A 6787-nucleotide genomic window follows, 5' to 3' on the forward strand; every position below is an offset into this window, starting at 1 on the left:
TCTTTCGAACGGCATCATTGGTTTTATGATCGGACTTTATTTACGACTTATAGAGAACAAAAACTGCAAATAGGTACGATTTAGACTACTTTCCCTTATATAAGATTATATTAATTACTATATTAATTATTATATTAATCACGTATATGTGTAGTGATGGAATTATGATTACATTGAAATAATATTGAAAACAGAAATAAATATAAATTATAGCAATATCCAAAATGATGAAAAAAATAATTCCTGGTTGCTTATAAATAGTTACAAATTATTAAATGTTTAAATAATTAGTAAAACCAAAAGAACTAATAAATTACTTACCTTATAGTTGCTTCGTCATCGCCTGATGTTTCTGAGGCTTCCTCTTCATTTGTTTGTTATACATATATAGCGCAGCATTCACAAAAACATAATAATGATTATACGAACGTATTAATTACCAGACTAAAGTGATAGAATAACATTTTACTTTTAATGCATTCATACGCAGTGACATTTTACATTTTCGATAATCACACGCGTGATACTTTATTATATTGTGGAGGAATAAAATGAAAAATCAAAAATGGTTCTACTGACAATTGTAAGTCGCATAAATTAATATAACAAATAAAATATCAAATAGTGAAAAATTTTAACAAATCACAAATAACGCATGAATGATGAAAATGACAAGTAATGTTATAAATAATTAAGTAATTAGAAATATTTGAATTTAAACATTGTATTAAGGATGTCATGTCGTTTGCGTAAATAAAATAATAATTTATTATTCTCTCATTTCCTGTCATATCGAATCCCTAAAATAAATTAATTACGCGAAATATTAGCTTCATTAGATACCTAATATATTTACAATTATTAATCGCAGAAGTTAATTAATTGCATCAACTAATCATAATTAATCGTTTGTAGAAAATAATCGCATACCGAAACAATCAAGGCTGCATATCAATAAGTCTAATATTTAACAAAATATTGAAAGTAATCTGAAATAATTGCACACACACTAAACATTCTACTTCTTGCATTTTAAATTAATTTTTGAAACACAGTCGATACAACATGGCTTTTTATTACTCAAGTGACTCAATTCCACAATTCGTACATTATTTTGCGTTATCAATTTTAAAACTATAATCAAATTACATTTGAAACGAAAGTTTAAAACATAGGACATATTCGAGTTCAAGCAATGCTGAAGAGACAATTATCGCCCGTAAAATAATGATGATTCATATGTAAATAATTTATAATTCTCGCTCGTCGTATAATTTCATCACGTCTTCAAACGAATAAATTGTGTAAAATAAAATATTTGCTTCAAAAGAGCAATCATTGCGTTCCAATAAGTTTTTACAAATTTTCAATCCCGCGAGATAATTTACAATAATAATTACAAAGTATCCCGACCTTTTAAGTATTTGTGTAAATACATTTCGAAGGAAAATAAGATGATTCACAGAGCGACTCATGCTATCACCTATTTGCTCGAGTTTTAACACAAGAATGACAGCGTGATGGTTTTGCTTATGACAAAAGTCATATGTACGATTAAGAGAGTTTAGAATGGAAATACATTATTTGAATCTTAATTGTCGAGAGATTTTATTCTGTTTAATATGTAATATACACATAAACATATATATATATATATATATAATTAATAGCAAATTATTTAACTATTACATAAAGTTATTTAATTTTTTTACTTAATGACTATTTAAATGGTTAGATTAATTACTTTATTTTTTAAAAAAACTGTTAAATTTATTGTTTAACAATAAAGATTATTGTCATTTTAATCGAAAAATATTTTTTAAAATCTAAGTTTTAAAGAAGATCTAAGTATTAGACATCTATTAATCAAATTCAGCACGTAAATAATTGTTTTTTTTCTCCGGAAAAAAGAAGCTTTAAAATCTATTAAAGTATACATCCTCATATGAGCTTTTCTCTTAAAAATCGATTATCGGATTGCAAGCAAAAAATTTAGACTATTCTTCATTCAAATCATGATTGCAGATATGACGAATATTAAATTGATTCCCAAGATATTTATTAAACCATATAATGTCTCAAGTAATTAAGTAGAGATGTAATTGTAAATACGGGCATAAGAATATTACATTTTGTGTATCGAAGAAATACTCATAAAATATCGATTTATGGAGTTGACAATTAATTATTTATATGTTACATAAAATAATAGAGCAACATGCGTATTATTAGAGTTAACCGTAAATATCAATTTTATTTTTTTCACAGCAAATGAAAAGCGAGCTGGTAAATTAGTAGAATTGTTTCAGAAATTACTCGAAAACGCGGTTAACTGTGAACGAATTATAAAACGTTTCAACTGCCCGTTTGCGCAGAGTGGCCAAGACATACGTTAATTATTCACATAATTAATTTTGTTGCGACTCACGTTGAAGTACGACATTCCGAATAATAGAAATATAGTGTGTGGTTGGCCGATTCAAACGCACGCAGCTCTGCAAAACGATTTTGGACCGATTAACTAGCGGATTCGCGCTCGGCCTGCATTGTCTACGATGAGCGAGAACTAGAAATGTCGAATCAACGGTGCGCGCGGTTGAGGTATTGTTAGTTTAGCTATACTATCGTGTTCGCTTGATTTCCACTGGCCCATGTAACATCCAGAGAAATCCGGTAATGTTAAAACGTGTAAACACATGTAGCGTGAATCTGCGAATGGCAGCGAAACTGATTTGCAAGTACAACTATGAATTAACGGAATGCTTTTATCATAAGGTAAATGACATTGCGTTGTTCGTTTATTCGATCTGCATTACACGATTTGTCGGAACCATTATCACCGCGTCACGAAGCAGTGATGTGTCAATTTCACGATATATAATACATATTTGTATAAATTGCATTGGTTGAATATATAAATGTGTAAATTAAATATGAAGTTTTTTATCATGAAAAATTAAATTTTTAATTTGTTCTAGATTAAGTTGAATTAATTTAATCAAGAGGATTTAATTATCATTGCAGAAACAAATAAAAATAGAAAAATATAAAAACAATATTCTTTAATGCATTCACGTATTAAATAAATATTTATGTACTTTTACATGCAAATATAGCAAAACAAATATATTGTAGTAAATATTTGAAGAAAAAACATCGTCAATTTTACAAATCTAGTAAATGTTAAGAGGACCTGATCATAATACGTATTTATTTATTCAACTCGCTATAGATGTAAAAGAATTGAAGAAAATAATAAAAGTTTTTATGAGAATGCAAGAGCTTTTCTAGAGAAGATTGTGTGTGTGTGCGCGCGCTAAGAGAAAAAAATACCAGAGAAAGAATATTTCTTGGAAAGAAGAATATTGCGTAGAAAACCTAAAGACTTTTTTTATGATATTGCGGAAACAGTCACCTAATCTCTAATAATTAAGTTTTATGTATAAACGACGAGTTTGGCATGCGGCCCAACACGTCAATTACTGAAATAGACACCCGATTGATTGATCGAAATACGCGGATATGTGTGTCGACATTGTTCTCGGTCACCCAGCTCAGCAATCTATGTGAGCCGCTTGAAGGGTGTTTGGACTGCGAATTCTATCGAGTTCAAGTGAGTTGAAACCATTTCCTCGTTCGTTGATATCATTTCACAAGTTCCCCTCAGAAAAGCATTTCGCCGCTTCTATAGAGAAAATGATTTTCTCTCTCTTCGTTAATCCTTCGTTGGATATTGGATTGTGTAAATATGTATAATATATTCACACAATCTGATTGATTTATATCTGCATTTATATATGTTATATGAAGTACGATCTATATTATCGCTTCTCTCATATAGACATTTTGATCAATTTGCTATTTAATTTAATTTGATTAATAGATTGTGTTGAAATTATTTCTACAGATTTCCATAACTTTTTATAATTTTTCAACAATTGACATTAAATATTTTGCTATTGTGTAATGTAATTAAACTAATCAATTATAAATAAACGATTGTAATAATTTTATAAAATTATTATAATTTAAAAGTATTCAATATTCAAATCTAAAGATCGTCAATGTACGAACATAACTAAGACGAATACGAAGCCTACAACAGTCTAGCTTGGATCTTAATTATTTATATATAATTTCGCGAATTTATATACTAATATGTGTATAGTGTCTTTCCAAACTGCGCGCCGAACAATTATCGGTCTTGAAACTCAATTCTAATAAACTACCGTAGTACTATCACGAACTAAATTGATTAACAATTTAATAATTAATTGATGCTCTTTTTGGCATTTTATATCGATGTTAAACTATATTAAAATCTGAAAATACTAAATCTGGAAATAATTCTTTTTTATTGCGAAAAATATTACCTCGGCCGGGAGTCGAACTCGGATCGCTTGCTTTACGCGCAAGTGTCCTAACCAATTAGACTACCAAGGCCTTAAAATATATTCTTTATCCATGAATATTAATCAGTTGTTTAAAAAATGAAAAAGACATTTCTTTAAAAACCTTTATTGATTGCAATAATCGTATTTACCAACTTTTTGGTTAGATAAATTATTTAGTAAAATTGTTGTTTAATAAGTTTTGTATTACATACCTAAAACGAATTAGTTAAATGTAATATCTTCGAAATTTTCTTTTAAAAGCAAGAAAAAGATATATAAAAATAGATATAATTTTAACCGAGCAACCGTGAGGTTTCATCTCCGCCCGAGGTGGATATTCAATCAGCCGAGCTAGAAGCGCCAACTTCCTTCGTTAGATCTAAATAGAAGGCTCCGGTCTTATAGAGACGAATTATTCGCAAGTCGGAGAAGCTTAGACCTACGTGTGAAGATGATTCATCGTCGGAAATCTACATTAGACGAGTCTGAAATTGTTGATTAGTGAGTATCGAATCTCACTAATCGAAGATTAACTTTCTCAACAGTCGCCATTATGACATTACGGACACCTGTGTGTCCTCGTGTACATTTTATTGCACGTTGATCGGTGATTTCTCATGCGATATCCGTTCAGTGCACTTAATCATGTATTATCATGTATCTTGTTGGATAATACCTTTAGATAAAACTATACGGATTGTTTCACATTTAGCATGCAACACGTTTCGTTTATGCTCCCTTTGATCGATCTGAGGTCGATTTTATCTTAGTTAAAATGTCAGGAGAGACTTTTATTTGTGTTCTCGATGTTATTACAGATATATTTGCAAATTTGCAAAGTCCACTTGAAGTTGAATTAGGAATGAGATTTTACTGCATTTGCATCTCTGAAGCTAACTTCTCATGAGACCTGCACTTTGTCTTTAATCGTTTATGAACCAAAAACTATTGATCTTCCATAAAGACAAGCAAAGCAATTCACGTATTAAAGGAAAGTCAATTCAAAATTCTATATCAAAGAGATATTTACAAATGTCTTGAAAGATTTAAGGCAACCCGTATATAAGGCAACCTGTTTCATTATCGACTTCCGTTATCTATAAAAATTTTACCGATAAAATTGTGTACTGAATGATATAATTGTTTTGCACGGAAGATTGCACTGCAAGATTCAATCTCTTTTATGCTGAAAATACAATTCCGCTCATGATTTTTCTCACAATCAGAACTTTTACAAGCTAATTGTGACGTAAAATAGTTAAACTAATTGAGCTTTTATAAAGTGCCTTTGAAACTTTATTCCGCTATTAAGGAAATTAAGATGTTTGATCAATATTGTCAAATTATGATTTCTAATATTATTTCTATTATTAAATTGTTTGTTACAATGATCGAACACATAAAAGAAGAATTTCTCATATATAATAAAATGTGTTTTTAAATAAAGATTTTATTATCTTAAAGAATAGTTCATTGCTGTAAATAATCATGTGCTAAAATATGCTAAAGTATATTTTGCTGAACGTGTTTTCTCAATAAAATAATATCGTTATGATGGAATGACATCAACTTGTTACTGTCGCGAACTTTTGCTGAAGTAAATGGTCTCTCTCTCTCTCTCTCTCTCTCTCTCTCTCTCTCTCTCTCTCTCTCTCTCTCTCTCTCTAATTAACGCGACAAAGTAGCTGCGCTTTCAAGTAATATTATATTGTACTTTCAGCAAGCAATATTAAAATAAACTATTTAAATCTGTGCAATATGTAATTAAAATACAAAAACAAAAAGATCAATATATTAACGATATTTAAAACTCTTAGTTATCTTTTGTAAAACAAAATTTACCAATATAAACTACAGTAATAAAGAGATTTAAATTGCAATTTACGTAAATTTAATTTATAGATATATAAGTAAACCTATAATATGAAAATAATAAAGAAAATTAATTTTCAGAGTTATAAATAAAAATAAATCGTTATCCTTTATTCAATCTCGAATAGACTTTACTTCAGAATAATCGAAAGTCGTTTGATACAAGAAACTTTAAAAAAGAATGCAGATAGAATCTTTTGTTACGGAAAGATCGATGTTGGATGAATAGATGAAAAGAAATACGAAGAATCTGAAACTCTTTATAACACTCTATTACGTAATGTTTTATATGTTTACGTAATACTTTTTAATGTGCATTACGAGGATATTTTAATATGTGTATTTGGTATGAATCGTTAACCAATCATACGTAACTGTAGTCCACTGACTAAAATCGATTAGTAAACTATTTCACGTGAGCGGTAGCTTCATATTTTTCGCCTCCTGATGAATTATTCGCGAGAATACATCGGATGATGAATCACGCTACATTTTTTATTTCTGCACAGTGTAGGCCGGAT

General features: G+C 29.2%; 1 non-coding gene across 1 annotated transcript; it reads right to left on the reverse strand.

The window, feature by feature from the left end:
- Positions 1-4370: 4370 nt before the first annotated feature.
- On the reverse strand, positions 4371-4443 carry TRNAY-GUA (transfer RNA tyrosine (anticodon GUA)). Its single transcript has one exon. It is a non-coding gene; the product is annotated as a tRNA-Tyr (tRNA).
- Between the last annotated feature and the right edge of the window lie 2344 nt (positions 4444-6787).

This window comes from Cyphomyrmex costatus, unplaced genomic scaffold, assembly GCF_001594065.2.
Source record: "Cyphomyrmex costatus isolate MS0001 unplaced genomic scaffold, Ccosl1.0 scaffold43, whole genome shotgun sequence".
NCBI classification, from domain to species: Eukaryota; Metazoa; Arthropoda; class Insecta; order Hymenoptera; family Formicidae; genus Cyphomyrmex; species Cyphomyrmex costatus.